Source organism: Fukomys damarensis, unplaced genomic scaffold (assembly GCF_012274545.1).
Source record: "Fukomys damarensis isolate Sample0158 unplaced genomic scaffold, DMR_v1.0_HiC HiC_scaffold_23, whole genome shotgun sequence".
In the NCBI taxonomy this organism is placed as follows: Eukaryota; Metazoa; Chordata; class Mammalia; order Rodentia; family Bathyergidae; genus Fukomys; species Fukomys damarensis.
This window is the reverse complement of record NW_022900935.1, coordinates 455,838-476,455: the sequence shown is the minus strand read 5'-3', so window position 1 is coordinate 476,455 and position 20,618 is coordinate 455,838. Positions and strand designations below refer to the sequence as shown.

The window sequence follows — 20,618 nt, the reverse complement described above, 5'->3', positions numbered from 1 at the left end:
GTGCTTCTGAAAATGACTTACTGTAGCAACCAGAAGAAAAGTTTAGTAGACCATGCAAGAAGACAAACAAAGCCTGTGGGGAAAAGAGTAGAAAGTCCTTGGAAAGGAGAGGCTGAGGTTGAGACAACTGAGCACAAACCTGACCTGGAGTCAAGAAAGCTTCCACGGGACACCGGCACCGGAGCAGCAGAATTAAAATGGACCCTTGTGAAAAAGGGCAGAACCAGCATTGCAGAAACCCAGATCAATGACTTGCATGTGAATCTGAGAAGCTCTTCCAGAACTCAGAGTAAGGGGAGGACTCCAAAGAAAAGGCAGACAGAAGAATGCAAGATGTAAGCTGTCTTCTCAGAATCGGAGAGGACCTCAGGGGGCAGAAAGAAATGGAGCATATCAAGTTTCAGAAAAAAAAGCGGGGGGGAAATGGTGCCACTTTCAGACATGTTTTTGGCACAATTTAAATTATAAGGACAAAGACGGAAATCACATCAGCAAGAGCCCGAGACAAGATGGAACACAATGTGTTGTGGGATGGAAGGGTGGTTTCCACTCATCCTCCTCGCCCCACCCCACACTCTTCCACCTGAGTGGTGAGTTTGAGAGAGGAAGGGATCCTTTGGGGCCCGCCCCCAACCCAAGATGGTGCCTTTCTCGTCCAGGTCACTTAGCCCAGCCATCCTTGCCCCTTCATTGCTGCTTCCTTGGTTCTTGCAGCCAGTCCTTATTGAACATCTGCTGTTCCCTGTGCTGACGGTCTTAGATGAATGAGCTCAGGTGAATATATGCACAAGGCCAGGCAGGGCTTAAGAGTGACCGGTGGGAGGGAGGGGTGCTGCCTCACGAGAGAGATGTTCGGAGAAGGATGCGTGGAGGAAACGGCACTCAGACTGGAGAGAGGTGGGGCACGTGCTACGCAGACACAGGGGCAGCAGTATCCAGGCCAACGGATCAGCCAGTACAGAGGCCTGGAGGAGGCAGCGTTTGAGGAATATGGAGGCCAGGAGGATGGAGCCCGGGAGCCAGGGATGGTACAGGAAGTAAGCCAAGGGCACACAGGGAAAGCTTTGGATTTAATGAGAAGCCACCGGAGCGAGACTCCTGGGCAGTGCTTTCTCTCACTTGAAGCCATCTGGTGCTGGGTCGTGTCATCCTCTCCACCCTCTAGGCAATACTCCTCTCAAGGATGAGTCTTTTTTACTTTCCCCCTTGCAGATTTGCCAGTACCCAGCAGGGCCCCTGACTCAGCTGGTGTAGGGTGTTACTCATGCAGAAGAAAGGAGCAAAACAGAAACCATGGGTAGCAGAAACTCTTGGGGATAGAGACAGACAGAGTAAAGGAGAAGCATCCTGTTTTCAGAATGTGGGATGGTGTCCTAGGGTGATCCCCAAACTCCATGGGGTGCTGACCCGCCTGGACCCAAAAGCTTGCCACCTCCCTATCTGCCTGAGGCCTGACGGGTGGACTCTTTTCCGGTCATCTTGTGTGCACATCCGCGTGACAAATCTGTCACCTCTGGCAGCCTTGCTGGGCCCTCATGCTAACCAGGCCTTCCCAGGGACTGCGGCTGCCTCACACCGGCCGCAGTGGTGCCTGCCTCAAGCTAGGCTCTCTTCGTCCCCCTGTCCACAGCTCAGGGCTTTAATCCAAGGCTGGGCACCAAGTAGGCACAAGGCCAATACTGATTAGCTGTTTAACTGCTGGAGATACTGAAAAGCAGGGGGCAGAGAGATTAAAAATGAGGGGATAGGCCAAAAAATTAACAAATAATGTAAGTGAAAAAATCGTTTTGTTTTAAAAAAGCAGAGGTGTAGATTCTATCTCAGACAAGGAAGATTCAAAGGGGGGGACTTATTAAATAGAACAAAGGGGGCGTTTATATAGATAAAAGGTATAATTACACAGAATATATAAGTAGCCCGCACTACCAAGGTGTTAGATAACATTCAACACCCACTCCTAATTAAAAGGGGGAGAGAACCTCCTTGAAAGCTAGGAGTGTTAGTCACTTAAGCAGCAGGGTAAATAATATGTACACTTAAAGGTGGCTGCAGAAGTGGGAGAAAACCCAGGGTCCCTGGTGACGTCAGAGAGTAACCCATAAAGCCTCTAATCAGTGTGTGGGAGAGGATGAGCTAAGCACACAGTGGAGAAAAAGCAACGGCTTCACCTCTACCAGCAATAACCAGGTAGAAGTTAAAAAAACAAAGAATCCACCCACTTCCTTAATTGCATCAGCAAACCCAAGATACCTAGGAGAAACATTATAAGAAACATTACATGGTAAAAACTAGAAAAATGTGTTTTGATATCCGCAGAATAAGGCATGAACCAGTTATTTTTATAGAAGGGACAAAAAATCTAAAAAGTTTGTGAAAATATCAGTGCTTTTCCAATTAATCTATCAACTTACCTTCTTAATCAATAGACTTTGGGATCAATTTTCCTTTGAAACACAACAATCATGCCAACATTTATTTGGAAGGATCAATAGGTAAGGAAAAAACATCAGAAAGGAATCCCCTTAATCATCAGCAAACCCAAGATACCTAGGAGAAACATTATAAGAAACATTACATGGTAAAAACTAGAAAAATGTGTTTTGATATCCGCAGAATAAGGCATGAACCAGTTATTTTTATAGAAGGGACAAAAAATCTAAAAAGTTTGTGAAAATATCAGTGCTTTTCCAATTAATCTATCAACTTACCTTCTTAATCAATAGACTTTGGGATCAATTTTCCTTTGAAACACAACAATCATGCCAACATTTATTTGGAAGGATCAATAGGTAAGGAAAAAACATCAGAAAGGATTAGAACAATATTTCAAAAACAGGAATCCCAATTGTATGGGAATGGGATGGTGGATGAATTTTACTTTCTACTCTACATTTTTTACATGTAATTTTATTAGTATACGAATTTTAGTATATTGATATATAATTTTATAAGTTAATCTAAAAATATAATTTAAAAATTTTATAAAGGTTTTTAAGCTAAAATTCACAGCGAGTTACTTATGAAAATAGACTCCTAAAACAGCCCCCAATAGGTGAATAGCTCATTTATCTCACGCTATCCAAACACTGTTTAAATATACACACAATCAAGATACTAAGGAGTAAGGAATGGGTGACGGAATCAGCAGTATGAAAATTTCAAATACGAATTTCAGAAAGCAGAAACATTTAAAAGGCAAGCTGCAGAGAAACGGCACCTGTGACAGATTCAGAAGTCGGGTAAATTTCTTCCTTACACAGAGCTCTCAAGACCAAGAAGGACTTCACCTGTCAGGACGGAAGTGAGGCAGACAGCTCCCAAAGGCAGGACCTGTCACCGGTGATCAGAGGAATGAACAATACTGGCGCGGACTTTTCAGGCCAAATGGCGAAAAGGAAAACACCTGAATGCTAAGAGGGTGCGGACGTCCGTGCCTTCCTCCTCTCTGGCTGCTGGTGGCTTCCAGTGCTATGCTCGTTCTCAAAAGGAATTTCATAACATACCAATGATTTAAAATGAGCTCAAATTTATTTTTCCCCCCTTAGGTATTAGGCTTGGAGTGGAGGTCTCACGTGTGATGGCTAAGTGCCCTACGACTGAGCTATACCACCCGAGATGGCCTTGGACTTGTGATCCTCCTGCCTCAGCCTCCTGATTATCTGGGATTGTACCCTTTAACAAAGAAATCCCATCCCTGGGAAGTTTGTTCTGGAGAAAGAGATAATGTGGACAAATATTTACATGCAGGGATACCTACTTTGGGAGATGAAACCATATTTTAAATAATACTTGACTAATACATAAATTATGGGAAAAGTCTCTTGGAATAATGTTAAATGAAAAAAAGTCATTTTAGAAGGAACACATATAGGTATGTGAAATAGATACAGGTAGAATCCCTGAAAGAGATGTTCTCTAGTTGAATTACAGTCAATTATTATTTTTGTTCTATTAGTTTTTGGATTTCCAGCTTTTCTATAGTGTATAAAATTACTTCACTAGTAAGTAAAGCCCAGAGTTACATTTAAAAAACATAAAACATAACAGCCCCAACTGTTGCTAAGCCTGAGGAATCCGGCTCCAGAGGCATGGGGCACAAGTTAACTCAAGTGTTACCTCTCTCTCTGTCTCTCTCAAGCTCGATTCAGGAAAATATAATTAAGTTCATCGCAAGAAGGCCTCTGGTGCATAAGGCACAGGGCTGAGGGCCGTGAGACAACGCCAAGGTGGACGAGAAACAAACCCTGACCCCGCAAGTGGAATTCTCAGTGACAGGAGACGGACTGCACGCGGAGAGGCCAGGAGCTGATGGAAGCCAGGGCCGATGCGGAGGACGAGGGAAGGGGACTCAGGGAAGAAATCTCACGCGCATCTTGGAGGTCACGGGAACTGCTAGGAGGCGGGGCAAGCTTTCATTTTCCAGAACCCCTCTGGGGAACAGCACCTCTCGGGATGGCCACTGAAGCAATTGGGTGGCTGGGGAAAGCAGCGGCCACCATTCAGAGAGTGCGCACCGTGGCCAGGGGCTGTGCTCCAGGCCTTTCTCCTGTGGTTTCACCGAGTCCTCCGCCCCTCTCTGAGGCTGCCTTGAGGACGTGCCCTGTGCTTTGGAAGAGGAGACGGAGGCCCAGAAGTGATGTACTGTGCCTGCGTCCCCGTGGCCGGTATGGGAATCCGAGCAGTTTGGCCCCAGACCCCCTTCGTCTTCCTTCTGGAGTGCTGCATGCAGCTGTGGGCCAGAGATGAACTGCCGCGGGCTTCGGTAGGATGGGGTCACCCATCTTTTTCATGCTTCCTCCTTCCCTCTTTCCCCTGGCTCCCCTGTCATAGGCAGCTTTGAGCCTCTCCTTTTAGACAGTGACCGAGGAACAAATATTTAAAGGATCCCGCATTGTGCCAAGTGCCTTCTCTCTACACCACACTACAGAGCCTGGTGTCTGGGCCTCGGGGGCCTTAGGAGGGAGCAAGATTTCTTCCAGAGGCTCTTCTGTGTCCCTGTTGTAAGTGACACGTGTAATGAACATTTCCTAAGAGGTGCTGGGGGTGTCCTCCAGCGCACACCTCTCCTGTGAGCCAGCTGCCCACACCGGCCCCTTCCCTTCCTGATAGGCTCAGAGGGCCCCGGAGCACATCCCACACTGAGTCACATGCTCTGCCTACACCCCATGCCTGGATCTCTTCTCCAGGGAGCAGCATCGGCTGTCCAGATGGGGAGGCCAGAAAGGACCTTGTTCCCTACGGATTTGTCCCGTCCTCATACCTCTTCCGGTCTACCCTCCCAAATACTCATGGTGGCCCCTGCTTGCCGCCGTCGTCTCTTCCAGACAACCACAGGGGTTCCGAGGTATCCTTGCTCTATCCTAGAATCTGCGCTACAGCAAGAATATAACACTGTCCCTCCCTGTCCAAGGAAAACCCTCTGCTTCTGCCCTGACACCTGGGACAGCTGGAGACCTCTCTGATTCCAGGCTCCGTTCTCCCTGTTCTCAGGCCTGGCTGGCTGTGGTCGTGGAGACCCGGATACTTGTGTTTCCTGGCTGGCGGTATTGGTGACTTTAGATTCTCTGGCGGGGGGTGAGAAAGGAGGTGAGGAAGGGATGTTTTTCTCCTATGATTGAATTATTTTATGGATGGCTGGGAATTCAAGTTGACTTCATAATTACAAGATGATAATAAACTAGATAAAATGTAGCATATTGGCTATGACTTAAAAATGCGAGTCTTTTGGTTAATTGTATGGACAAGTTTACTGCAGTAATCTTTGCCTTCTCCTTCTTGATGGTGTCCTGAAAAGCCAAGGGAAAGAAAACAGGAAGTGAGGAACTGGTCTGAGCACTCAGCCTGGTGTTGCATGAAGGGCTTTTGACCGAGTTTGGAAGAAAATTAGTAACCTGTTGATTTAGCCTCTGCACCCTGAAGTGTCGTAAGAGAATTTGTCAAAGTAGCTGTCCGTGATAATTTATGGAAGCCAATCTAGACCATTTTCAGCTCCACATCCCCCCAGATTTCCTCCTGAATAGGCACACAGCTGATGGGTTCCTGTGTTTAACTTGGCCACAAGTAAAACCACACTGAATGTGAATAATTGCTGCAGATAAAATGTCAGAACTCATAATTTGTAGGGAGTTATCGAGAAATTTAGGCTCAAGGTCAAACCTGTCAAGAGTAATACGATGCCTGGTTCTCCCCCGTGATCAGTATTTGGAATTCAGCCAGGCAGTTCTGTGACGCTCACCACAAGCAGCAAAGGATAGAGTTGTCTTCCCAAACTGGAAGGTGTTAGTGGCATGGTGTCAACTTGTATTAACCAGTTAAAAGTTGATTCTCAAAATGTCTATCTGCTGGGTCTATCCAGCTCAGCCATCTTCACTGCGCATGATCTGTGATGGATCTTAGGAATCCAGGCTATTAAAGAGGGCAGCTCCTCTATGGGGTGTGGGTGTTCCCAAGACAGTATCTACAGGAGAAACATACAATGGCCCAATAATCAGTGACAAATCTAAGTTTTCATTATGGAGTTTCACTTTCCGTCTTCAGTTATTTTCCTGGGATCTAGAGGAGGCACTAAGATTTCAGCCAAAAGCTATGGTTAATGGGGACTTATTGCCCCACAACATGTATAATTTCACTTGTGACTTCCCCAGTGAGTCTTAACCTTGACTTGGTGGAAGGGAATGATAAGGGCTTGCAAGCTTTCATCTATAAATTGGAGCAAAATTGTTTGAAATGAGGAGAAATCTTAATTTCCTTCAACTTGTTTTTCATTTATTTTCACATGGATACGTATTTCATGAAGTGTTAAAGTCTTGGAGCAAGACACTAGAAAGATCAGACTCTGAAGACAGATCTCAACTCATTCAAGGTGAGACTAGAAATATTGGAGGAGATATTAAGATGGTTTTAGTAAAGAATGGAATGGGAGAACTGATGCTTTGAATTCTGTGTGTGTGTTCTGTAAAAAGGATATGCCATGCAACAGCCTGAGAGTTCCTCGTTCTATGATTCTGATCTTCCTTTCAGGAGACTAAACTATAGAAGAGCTTATGAGGTTCCTCTCTCCTTCCCTACAATCACTGTTGGCAACCTCCTTTGGAGTATGTGATAAGGTGATTACAGTTGACATGAGTTCTTTACCCCTTCCTGATTTAGCCCCTTCGCTATGTGAGTTTGCAATACCTATTATTGTATGTGGGTGTGGTGTTCTTGTCTTTTCTCTGGACTTTGGGGCTCAGTCATGTAATTTGCTTTGGATGAGGGCATAATAGCAAAGCTGAGATGAGCAAAAGCTTGACAAAGCACTTCTGCTTTTCCTCTCCCTTTGGCTTTGCTGCGGAAACACGCCCAAGCCAGCCTGCTGGAGCCTGCACCCTGCAGAGTAGAGCTGAGTCAGCCCAGGTGTCCCAGATGTCGTCCAGCGCATGAGAGCCACGATTCCAGCAGTCTATGGAGCAGCCTGGCTCTTCTGACCACACACCTGAGAGTGGATCTGGACAGCCCGGGCTTGGATCAGCAGAGCCAGACACCTGCCCCACAGACACACGAAGAAGACATGTGTTTACTGTATGCCAGTGAAGATTTGAGATTATGCGAGGCAGCACTAGAGGGACTTTCGTGTTGTTTTAGCTGTAAAATGTCCCCCACCAGTTTTGTGTGCTCAGAGGTGGGGTTTTCAGAAAGCTGCTGGATTATAAAGACTCTAATATCATCGAGTAAGGAGTCCACTGATGACAGCATAAGTCATAATTCAGTTGAATTACTATGAAATGTGAAAGCAGGATGTGAGGCCTAGTGGAAGGGAGTGGATGGCAGGGCCAGGGCCTTGGCCTCTCCTCTCTGGCTCCTTCCCTTTCTCTGCTTCCTGGCCGCTATGAGGTAACCAGTTCTTTCCACTGTGCCCTTTGGCCGTGGTGCTTCTGCCGCCTCATGGGCCTAAGAGCCATGGAGCCAGCAGGCCACGGACTGAAACCTCTGAGACCATGAGCTCAAATGAATATTTTCTTCTTTAAATTGTGGAAGTCAGGTATTTCATCAAAGTGACAAAGACCTTACCAATACAAGTTGTAAGTTACTTTTTTGTCATACTTGTTTCAAGGAAGAAATGAGCATAGAACATAGAATATCTTTTTTTTTCGCAATTGAAATAAAATGTATCTGATGTTTTGAAAAACATTGTGGAACGTCTAAATTGAACTAATGAATGCGTTTTACTCACTTCATGCACTTATTTTTGTGGAGAGAACGCTTAAAAATCTATTCTTTGCAATCTGCAAATATAAATACATGAACATAATTGTTATTAACATAATTACTATTAATGATGGCCATTTTGTTATACAATAAATCTCTTGAACTTATCCCTCCTACTTATTTGAAAGGAGTCTTGAATAACAAGAACAAAGCTTGAGGCATTTATTACTGGATGTGAACATATACTACAAAGCTATACTAATCAAAATAGCATGGTATTGGCATAAAAACAGACTCGTGAAACAATTAAAGAGAATACAAAGCCCAGAAATAAATCATTGCATTCATGGTTAATTGGTTTTCAACAAAGATATCAGGAACCCACCATGGGAAAAGAATAGTCTTTGCTATAAGTGGTATTGGGAAAACTGGTTATGCACATGTATGAGAATGAAATTTGATCTGTATCTCACACCATAGCCCAAACCCAACTCAAAATGGATAAACGACTTATATGTAACACTAGAAACTGTAAAAGTCCTAAAAAAAAAAAAAAAAAAAGTAGGAGAGTAGGTCTGTGACATAGGTTTGGACAATTATTTTTTTAGATAAAATCCCCCAAAATACAGATAACAAAAATGAAGATAGACAAATGGGATCACAGGAAACTCAGACTTTTGTGGCAGAGCAAAAGAAGTAGCCAACAGCGTGAAGAGTGGGTTGGGGAATTAGCTCAGTGGTGCTGCTGCCTGTCTCACAAGTGCAAGGCCCTGGGTTCGATCCCTGGTACAAAAAAAATCACGAAAAGGGAGAAAATATTTGCAAGCCATGTATCTGATAAGGAGTTAATATCCAAACTATATAATGAGCACAGAGTATCTTCTGCAAACAAGCTGCTCTGGCTTCCTCCTTTAGTTGTACACAGTGAGCGTCCCCTGTTGCTCTGAATCCCTGACCTTGGCTAGGGCAGCCCCCTTACTGTTTGTTCCTCTCTGATGCACAAGTGAGAGAGATTGCTGGAGTGTGTGGAGGAGAGCCTGCCCAATCTTCCTCTGAATAGTGGTGGCCTTCATGTTTAGGTGGGATTTTCCTTTGGTGGTGGCCTGGATTTGGGGTGGGTTTCATGGTTGGAAGAGAAATCAGACTTGAAGCTCTGCTTCAGCAGTTGAAAGGCAAATATGGATGAGAACAAAACTAGAACAGTAATAGTGAGTGTTTAGAGTGAGCATTATCATGGCAGGGAGGAGACCGAGAGAAGGCTAGAGAAGCTTTGGCATCTGGTCATTCATTTAAGCCTCGTGATAACTCTGTGAGACAGGAGCTATTATCATCTCCATCGTACAGATGGGGAGACTATGGTACTGGAGGTTCTGTAACTCACTCATGGACGCTTTTCTAGTCAGAAATAATATCAACCCAGGCAGTTGAATGTCAGAATCCTTGCCCTTGTCTGCATAATTACATCATCTTCCTCTGGCATGGAGCTCATGGGAACCCTTTATTTTGATCCCTCAGCCTATCAGTGATGTTCCTGCCTCACATGTGCTGAGAGGATTCCCCTGGATCATACCACAAAGACCCCCAACCCTTGCCCTGAGATTCCTTTCAACTCCTTCACCTCCTCCTGAAATTAGCCCACATCCCTTGAGTGTGCAGCATGGAACAGGCCCTGTAGAGCTCGACACATGATGTTTTATAGATCACACTCAACCTTTGGAGGGGTTATCATTACCATCTCTATTTTGCAGTTGAGCAAGTCGAGTCTAAGTCCCTGGCCATGAAAGAGCTCAGCAGATGCAGACAGGCCAGGTGGTGCTGAACTCCAAAGCACCCAACCATGAGTGCTACCTATTAATTTCCCATTTGGCTTTCTGATTTTGTTTTTGTTTGAGTGTCTACAAGAAATGCAGCTCTACATTTCGCTATGTAAATCTAATTTTTCTTTGGGCCCTGGAGTTTGGGGCTGGGGCTGAGATTAGGTAGGGTGAAGGAGCAAGACCTGTTCCTTGCTGCATGGCCCTGTGCCAGAGGCAGCCTTCTTCTTCCTGTCTGGCATTTGGCATCATTCAGAAATCCCTGTCATACGCTCCTTGATCAGTGCCTCACACCGGAGGGCTCTCAGGGCCACATCGTGCAGCTTCCTGGAGGCATTGCACTGTCCCTGCCACTCAGAGAGGTGGAAGGCCAGGAAGCCTTCGTATTCCCTTCTTCCAGGTTGCTTCATGGGATGGAAGCATATTCTTTGGCCCTGAAGCCTGAGCCTGTGTGGCTCTTACTGACTTATACACCTGCAGTACTGTTCCTGGGACGGGAGTTCTAGAACATTCCCTGGGAGTGAGGCAGGAACAGGGCCCCATTCAAGGGCATTACTCAGCATCCGCTCATACTCTGTCTTTATACTTTGAAAACTAGAATAGTTTTCACAGAGTCATCCCGAGGCTTAAATGCCACTGGCTTGGTATTCTCTGTCCTTATTTTCTAGTTGTTCTCTGTGGTGCATATATTTCCCATTTTCCCAAGTTAGGTTGGATTTTTTTTTCCTAAACAATCAAGAGTCATAAAAATGCTCAGTTAATTATTAATCATTTTTGAAAAATGAAGTGCCTGGTGGATGAAGTCCTAAGCAAAGTCACTTTGCTAGTCCTCCTCCTGACCAGCAGAGTGCTTGGGGTCAGATAGATCTTGTGGGTCAGCACTGACCTATGAGGCTCAGTGGGAGGAACTTGGAACCCTCCCACTTACTTAGACCTCTCTGCTCATATTCATAGAATTTTCTAGAAAGTTGACATAGCAATGACCCACTTTCAAATAACCTTAAAGAACATCCATAAAACCATTAATAATAATGCTGACCTTACTGAGGTCTTGCTACGTGCCATGTGCTTTAAAAGCCTTTTCAATGTGTAACTCATTTCACCTTCCCAGTCTCCTTTAAGTAGGTAACTTCTATCATTCTCACTGTGCAGATGTGGACATTGGTCAGGAAAATTTCCCAAGACGACACAGGACTGAAGAGGTAGAGGTAGGATCTGAAGTTAGAGTGTCATGCACTGCAACCTTCTCCCTCTGCTGTCACAGATTGATCAATGAGATGTGGTCAAAAATATGGTGAATGTCTGAATAAAATTAAAACAGCTATTATAGTAAAAGACACACCTTTTTCAAAAATCATCCCCCACACTTGAAATGTGTTTGCCCCGTTGTTCTTGCCACTGTCCAGGCCATTTTCTGAGTGTTTTTGTGCCTGCCTCATTAACCTGCATTGATTCGCAACATTTATGGCAATTTATGTCAAATAAAAACTTTCCAGTGGATCCTTATGCACCTTATTCACTAGATCTGAAACTGTGTGACTCCTGGCTCTTCTCCAAAGTCAAAGCGATCATGAACAATAAACACTTTGAATCAATTCAGAACACTGAGGCAGCCATAAAAATGCAACAGGGACTCTCACCAAAGAGGACTTCCAGGACTGCTTCAGAAAGCACCAAAAACCATGGGAGGTTGAGAATTGGGAGTAGGGTTTGTGGCAATGTGTCTTTTACTATCATAATTTTTTAAAAATTTAAACATTCACCCTATATTTGGTCCCAACTTGTGCTTATTCAATGGGATGAAGAAACATGGAAAAGCTATGTCTAGGGAATGAAAGGCAGGAAATGCACACAACCGATGGAAGGCAACCCTCCAATGGTCTGTGTGCATGTCTGTGTGGGTGTAGGTGCACACGTATGTACTGGGGTTTTGGGTCAGTGTGAAAGCTTCTAGAGTGCCCGCCGTCCCTCACACATGTGCGAACTCTATATTCCTGGGTCACAACACTCTCCTGCCACTGTCTCCCCTACTAGGATGGGAGGAAACTGAGAGCAGAGAAGGTGCCTGGGTGAGCAGGTGGCAGTCATGTGCCAGGGGTCTGTCCAGGTGTTGCTGGTGGCTGCGGCTACCCCTGCAGATGGCCTTCTTGTGGAATCACAGGTGAGTTTGCTGTCCTTGTCCCCGGATGTGCCTGCCTGGGAACCCAGGGGAGGAGAGGCACAGGTCTGCGGCACAGGAAGGCCACCTGAATCCGCAGGGTTATCCTTATCTGTCTGTCCCTGTCCTCCTGTGACTCACCAGCACTGTTGCCTGAGGCCCAGGCCCCTTAGGACTTCTGATCCCTCCTCCTGTCTGTTTAAAGCAATGACTCAACTCTTTGGCTGTTTGACAGATATTTGCTGAGTTTCCCAATGGGGCTGCCCTTGACGGACACAAGGGAGGTTGTCTGTATATCTTGCAACAGACTTGAGCAGATGCTTGTGCTAACAAAGCAGTGACTCAACTCTTTGGCTGTTTGACAGATATTTGCTGAGTTTCCCAATGGGGATGCCACCTTCTTGACGGACACAAGGGAGGTTGTCTGTATATCTTGCAACAGACTTGAGCAGATGCTTGTGCTATTTGGCTTCAGACCTAGAAAGATACAAATGGAGAAACTTCCAAAATGTGGCCTCTACTGTCCTCTCTAATGAGCCAGTCTGGCTTTCCATTGAATAAGTCTAAACTAAAGCTCTAAGCATTACATGTAAATCTGACCAGCCACCTGCTCGGCAATTCCTCCTTGGTCCCAGGCCCTTCCTGGACTTTGGAAATCTCAGAGGAGAGGCCCTGCCATTGTCTGCAGTGAGCTCATTGGGTATGGTGGTGGAGGAGGGCAGCCCTGAAAGGACAGTGATCACAAAACTGGTGCCATGGTGGAAATATGGGCAGCAGTCTAACTCCGCTTAGGGTTTTCAGGAAATGCGCCTGGAAGGGCTGTCTAGAAAAGGGATGCAAATGGCATGGGAATTCTAGGCAGAGGGGACCACACAGGCTGTCTTGGGCATGGAAAGCATGAGTGGTGCACAAACTATGAGCAGTGAGAAGCCACGGTGAGGCTGGTCAGATTGCAGTGTGTCTTATGAGCTCTACTAAGAAAGCAGAACATTTGGCCCTGGGCTCAGGGGCACCATCAGGTAGTCTTAGCCAGTAGGAACCAGAGCTACATATGCATTCTGTGGCAGGTGACTGAATGCTCTAGGACATGTCCCTCAGCCCACATCTAATTTGGCTGCAGTTGCAGGGAATGGTGTCACTGAAACACAAACTTACTTCTGTCTTTTGACTTTCTGTTGCACTAGCACAGCTCACTTGTCCTGTGGACAAGCATGACCTGGATGTGTGGGACAGTCAATGCCACCAGGACCAATTCTGGACCAATGGAAAGATATATGGGCAGATGAACACTACGGCTTCTTGGTCTTCAGCTGGACACTTGCTGGGGGCACGCTGCACGCTGCCCAGACAGTCCCAATGGTGCCAATCCCCTGTTACCCATGGCAACAGCATTGGTAATGCATTTGATGTTGCTTGGCTTTTGCTTCTTCCCTGATTCACTTCTCTGTTTTGTCAATCTTGCTTTATAGAATCCTCTTCCAATAAACCAGCTGGTCTGAGCATCTGCTTTTAGGGAGCAGAATAAGACCGACTCTGCTCATAGTTGAGACTGACCAAGAAGTGGGTGGCTCTGAGTGGCCAGGGTTTCAGTGCAGGTGGGACATGGAGGTCTGAGTGTGGCGGTAGCCACAGAGCATCAGAGATGGAGCTTAAATGCACCAGAAGAGGAATAGGAGAGTAGAACTGCTAGGCATGCTGGCGATGAGCAAGGAGTATTTATGGTTTGGCAAGGAGGAAGGCGAAGCAGTGAACCTTTTGACGTTTTACTTTCCCTTGCCCCTTGAGTGCCTCAAACTACTGCCCAACCATCCGTCCATTCATCCGTCCGTGCCTCCATCTACCCACTCTCTTCCATCTTTCCATCCATCCATTAATCCCACACATCGGTTATATGCACCAGGAAATATTCTCTGTCCTGGGAATTGTCTCGTCCTAGATTCCCCAGTAAAGATCCTGAGACAAAGACTAAAATTCTGTTTCATTTGGGAGGTGCAAGCCAAAGGCAGTGAGAACAGGGCAAGAAGGCAAGGTCAGTAAGGCTGAGTGGTCTGCTACCAAGTTGATTTCCCGTGGATGACACATTGTCATGAGTCAGGGCTAGTCACCCAGCAGGCACATCTAGTTGAAGCAAGGACTTCTCTGCATGGTGTGCAGAAAAATGCCTCAGGGAAGTTTCTGGGAGCAAGAAAGGAGAGGTGAGTGAGTTTCTGTTTCCCACTGGTCGGTTGGGCCATGTAGAGTCAGCTCCTTGGATGTCCCATCCTTCTGCGGTTCTCGAGGATCCTGTGCCCTGCACCACAGTATTTCAGTCCCACTTGGAGGTAGCAGAAACTCTGGACATGGGACTGGTGGGTCAACTGGACTGGATTGAACTCATAGTGGAGGCTGTGTAAACCAAGAGACTGGCAGGTTCAAGGAATCATGGGACTTTCCAGTGCAGGGTAGGGCAGGGGAGAGGGGGGAAGAGGGGAGAAGGAGGGATCTCACTGAGAGAGATCTCAGGCATTTCCGAGTTGGTAGCATTTGCACTGAGACTACATGGTGAAAGATGCCAGGTGCAGTTACTCAGAAAGAACAACATAGGCAGAGGGAATGCAGGGTGCAAATATCCCTGAGGCAGGAGCAAGGTTAGTATTTTAGGGGAATAAAGAGAATTCCATCGTGCTAGAGAGAAACAGAAGAGGTGGAAGGAAATAGGCAGGGAGCAGACCCTACATGGTATGGCAAAGAATCTGCAACCTCACCACCAGTTGGTTCATCTTATATCTACTAATTCCTACCAGTTTCCCATTCATGAGGGGGTGGCAGCGTTTTAAGTAGGAATAGGCTTGGGAGTTGGTATGTGGTTGGCAGTGACATATTGTTAAAGAGGATTCGAGCAAACTGAACTGGTGATATCTGCATTGTTATATTAACGGTTGCAATTTATAGGAAATCATTTCAGCAATTATTATTATTTCAAGAAAGGCAGTTACTACTACCATTTTGGGAAGATCTTGGCTACATATGGCTCATTCCTTATTGTCTGTCTTCTGATAGTAATTCCACAGTGCCATGGAGCACTGGGTGGGGAAAACGTATTTAATCTAATAAAGGTCGTCCTCACATCTCTCCTGTGCTGTGACATGCCATTTACTGAATCATCCATTATAGCCCCAAGAACAAAGCCGAGCTTCACCAAGCAGAGAAATGATAAAGTTCACTTGGAAACTGGGGAAGAAATTACACAACTATTTGAGGCCAAGGGCACAATCACACATAGGAATCAATAGCTGTCAGCCAACTAGGAGGGAGGAGATTGAATAAACCCAGTAAATAATGCTGAGGAATGGTTCGGTGCCCTGCAGGTGAGGACCCCTTGCACCAGAAGCAGGTGGGCCTAAGTGTGACTCTCCTGTTTGCACATGGGAAGGTCAGGTCCCCTGCCTGATGGGTCCAGGAAGCACAGAAGAGGAAGGGTGGCGGCACATATCCAGATAAGGACAGCAGAATCATTATGTCCCCACTAGTGTCCTCTTCCTCCTTCAATCAAAGTTTCTCGAAGCAACCCAGAAGACAGAGCCAGGCACGGAGGAACCTATCAAAGCCTTTCTCAGACTGAGAAGACAGAATTTTTTTTAAATCCCCTCAAATTATTTAGTTTTAAAAAGATGCCCATTGGGGTTTCCTTTGCCTCACATCATTGACAGTGAAATGAGCTTCCCCCAATTTCTGTTCAAACTCAAAAAAGTTTAATTATGCACATATACTCACAAGAGCCATCCCTATATTAAAGAACCATCAGAGGAAATTCAGGGTTATGAATTAGAAAGTTGAAATACTGAATAGCTTGTAGTTGTCCCTGAATAGTTCCCCGACTGCATTATCTCTCCCTTAATTCATTAAGAGAAAAATTTCAACTAGTTGATGGAAATGTTTTTGTTTTGCTGGGTTTTGCAATTTCAGAATCAAAAGGGTATGGAACTAAGGGGTGGAGAGAGTGATGCTATTATAACTTGAAAGTTACAAATTGATGTGCAAGACTTGCAGACAAATAAGAGTGGCTACTGGGGTCCGGGCATGGGTACAAGGGGGCAGAAGACATTATCTCTTCCACCCATCCATCCAGCTGCTCACAAGACACTCACCATGTGCAACCCATCTATCATCCACCCAATGTCCATCTGCTCACTAACTATCTCACACTGTCGTCCACCCACCCCCCATCTATCCCCCAGCTACTACTTCTATTTCTCTACAAATGAATCTGTCATCTATTTCAGCACCCGGGAACCTACGCTCCCATTTCTTCCATAATTAAGCCATTTTTTGGTAATACATCACAATTATATTATAACCCGGACCCTGGCCCTTTCTCTCTTCGTGCCAGAGCTAAAACCTGGACCATCCACTGCCTTCTCTGAGCAGAATGACTGCAGTGGCTTCCTGTCTGCTCTCTTCATCCCTTCTTCTCCACCGTTCACTTTCCTCACAGCTACTCAAGAACATCATTAACGCTCCTGCATGGCATTCAAAGGAAAACCCAAAGGTGACTCTACGTATTCCAGCTGTCCCTCTGATGGCCTCTGTCCAGCTCATGCTATTTCTGTTTTGCTGGCCAACTGTCTAGTCTTCAGATGGCCCGAGGATGTTCTTGGAAATCTTCAATGTCCCCCTCCCTCCTCCCTGCCAAGTTCTTCTCTTGTGTGGCTCCTCCTTTCTAGTTATATAAAACTTGGTTCACACCATCTCATCAGAGATATTTTCCCTGGTCACAATAGTGAAAGTAGATCCCACTCTGCTCATCACCCCAACTGGTCTTCAGTCCAGTGTTCCATGTGTGTGAATGTGTTTTCACCACATTTACCTCTATTGTAAATTACATCATGTGGTCGTCTAATCTTTGCTTTAGCCCACAAGATATACACAAGTACTAGTGATAGAGAACATTTTAATAGCAAAAACCTATGAAATGTCACAATATAAGATAACTTCTGCCCTTTGCTTTGTTTAGTTCGTAATCAAGAGCACCACAGGCATCTAGTCTCCCTCAAAGTTTTGTAAGAGAAAAGAACCATTGTTAACCTTGCTGACCAGACATGCCCCCTTCTCCTGGGCCAGAATAGATAACTAGATGAATTTTAAAGGTAATGTCCCTACCAAAGGAGTGCTATATCCGGGTTGAAATTCAACTGCCTCACTACCATGTTTTGAATATCTGCAATGCAAACTGAAAATGAAATGTAACCACCTGAATGAGATCAAGGCTGTAAAACCCCATAAAAGAAGGAGTTGTAGCCCAACACTGGGTCGATCAGGACACTTCTATTAGGTGTGATCAATCCCCATCGATGGAGTAAACTTTTCTCTTTTACTTCCATTCTGCCGCCTCTCTGTGTGTCACTTACCAATTCCTTCCGCAACAGTAGATGGTAGCAGCCCAGAGTGAACTACAGTATAGCTCAATTCAGGAGTGTTTATTTGTTAGTTAGTGCTCACTTACTACATGTGCCCCATTCATCAGGCTGGAACCCAGCAAAGAACAAGAGAGATATGCTGCCTGCTCTCCGGGAGCTTACTGAAGGCAACAGAGAGACACATGTACATAAAACTGGGTGACTGCATGTAGTGGCAACTGCTGCAGATGAACTCAGTGAGAAGAGAGAGTTATGGGGCCAGAGCAAGGGGGTGCAGCTTCAAACCACCTGGCTGGAGAAAATCTGCTGCCATTTTTTCCCCTTTCCTTTTCTTTCATTGTTTTAAGCATTAAGTTTATTGGTACATCTTAGGTGTACAATCTGATGACATTCATCATGGTAATTTGTACCTTTACATGATATGTCTTAGTTCTTATTTTTCCCCGTTCCCCTGCCCTCCCTTCAACCCTTCCACCCCTCCCTATTTACAAAGAATTTCTTTCCATTTTTTCCTTCTCTCCTATTTATTCCTTTCCCCTACCTCTCCTACTTCTCCTTTAGACCTTTTCCTCCTATTTCACATTGTCTATTATGCCTTTTGATCCTTATTTATACTTTCAGTTTTTCACTCCAAAGAAACTTTGGTGTTTACACATGCCTGTCCTATTTATTTCACTTAAGAGTATTGCCTCAATGTGCATCCATTTAGCTATAAATGTCTCTAGTTTCTCATTCTTTATGGCTGAATATTACACCATCTTATTAAAAACAAAACAAAACAGCACATCTTCTTTATCCAGTCTCCAGTTGATGAGCAACTGTGCTGATTCCAAGCTTTAGCTATTACAAACTGTGCCACTATAAACATGGGTGTGCATATATCACTGTGGTATGATTCTTTTAATTCTTTTGGGGAAGATACCCAGCAGGGAAATAGCTGAGTCAAATGATATCTCTAATCTTAGTTCTTTGAGGTATCTCCATATTGATTTCCACAGTGGTTGCACCAATCTGCAATCCCACTGACAGTGAAGAAGAGTTCCTATCTCCCCACAACCCTGAGAGCATTTTATTGATTGATTTCTTGATAGCAGCCATTCTTTCTGGCATGAGGTGGAATCTCAGTGTTGTTTTCATCTGCATCTCTCCAGTGACCAGTGATGTTGAACATTTTCTCATATGTTTATTTGCTGTTTTCACTTCTTTGTCCAAGAAATGTCTGTTCATTTTAGATGCCCATTTTTAGATTGGGTCTTTAAATTTGGGGGTCTGATGTTTTAAAGCTCTTTGTATGTTCTAGATAGTAGTCCTTTGTCTGAGGAGCAGCTGGTAAAAAGTTTTTCCCACATGATAGGTTGTCTCTTAGCTCTATTGGTTTCTCTTGCAGTGCTGAAGCTTTTTAATAAGAAGAGATCCCAGTTGTTGAAAATACTAGCATTTGAGCTAAGAAGGAAGAATATGAGAAGGTATCAATCTTTCAAAGACCCAGAATGTTCCACAGAGAAGGAATACACAAGCAAAGGCCCTGAGGCAGATCCAGGCCATGTTTGTTCAAGGAACAGAAATGAGGCTGTTAATGGCCTAGTGGTGTATGTTGGTGAGGGGGTGGTTTGGAATTAGATCAGAGGTGGTTGAAGCTTCTGTGATGAAGAAGCGTTTTGAAGACAGGTTTCCTAAGTTTTCCCAAATAAAACTCTGGGATTCCTACTTAGATGAAAATTTCAGATAAGCACCAAATAATTTTTTAGCATTAGTATGTCTCAAGTATTGTGTGGCGGCATATTTATACTAAACAATTATTTGTTATTAGTCTGAACTCCTAATTTAACTGGACATCTTTTATTTTATCCACCTGCCATCTTCTAAGATAACACCCTAAACCTGATCGATATACGGCATTTCCCAGAATCCTGGACCATGTCACCGCCCAGTGATCATGGTGGAGAAAAAATTAGAATTGACAGTTGGTGGAGTTATCACTCCATTCCCATCTATTTGCGGGGAAAAAACCACCAGGACACTGCAAAGGGTATTTGTTGTTGGAACATATTAAAGGACCATTATTCCAGACAATTTGCTTTCATAATTATGTTGAAATGAGAGGCCATGTGCTTGCCTTAAGGGAAGGACAATATCTAATTGTATCTCTTCTGTAGTACCCAGCACAGTACCTTGAAGATTATCAGATGGGTCCTTAGGAAGTCAGTACTAATTCATTAGGAACAGTAAAAGCCAGTTTAGGGTTCATCTCATGCATCTCTATTTCATTGAAAAACAGGGATCTTGGAGAATAAAACTGTGATGCTTGAGTTTCTCTCTTCTTACTTTTACCAGGAAATTGTGAAGAAGAATAAGAAGGTGGAGGAGGAACAGGAGGAGGAGGAGGAGGAGGAGGAAGAGGAGGAGGAGAAGCAGGAGCTTTCTTATATATGTTACTCATGCTCATCAGTATTCTGTTTTCTTTCACTTCCAGCTACATGCAGAATCTTACTATTTTACCCCTTGGAAGATGATACAATCATATGAATATTTTTGGCCAATGAAGTGTAAAGAAAAAAGCCATGTGCCCCTGTTAGGCCCAACATTTAGTTCCAGCCCCCTTTCCCCTGCTGCAGTAGACCAGAGCCTCCCGTTGGGATGATGGTGTTGGAAGAGAGTAGAGTGCTGTTAGTCTGGGAGCCCAAGTGATCATGGTGAGTTGAGAGTCCCCTATACTACTACATCCAACATGGAGCCCAGAAAGAATGAAATTGCTTTCTGTGCTGAGCTTTGTTGTTGCTGGATAGCACAGAGTAACTGACTGATAAAGTCTCCTAAGGCCTGAATGTGTCCCTCTAAATTCACATGTTGAAACCTAATACCCAGTGTAGTAGGAAGTGATTAAGTGAGGAAGGCAAAGCCCTTATGAATGGGACTGGTGCTCTTATAAAAGAGTCCCCAGGAAATTTGTTTACCCCTTCCACCATGTGAGGACACAGCAAGAAGGTGCTATCTGTGGAACCAAGAGGGAGATTTTAGCAGCCATCAAATCTGTCGGCACCTTGGTCTTGGACTCTCCAGCCT

At 44.9% G+C, this 20,618-nt stretch overlaps 1 long non-coding RNA gene across 1 annotated transcript; it reads left to right on the top strand.

The window, feature by feature from the left end:
* Window positions 1-963: 963 nt before the first annotated feature.
* On the top strand, window positions 964-7,975 carry LOC104852830. The gene is made up of 4 exons (XR_777604.2): window positions 964-1,037; window positions 6,797-6,862; window positions 7,021-7,106; window positions 7,351-7,975. It is a non-coding gene; the product is annotated as an uncharacterized LOC104852830 (long non-coding RNA).
* Window positions 7,976-20,618: the final 12,643 nt, after the last annotated feature.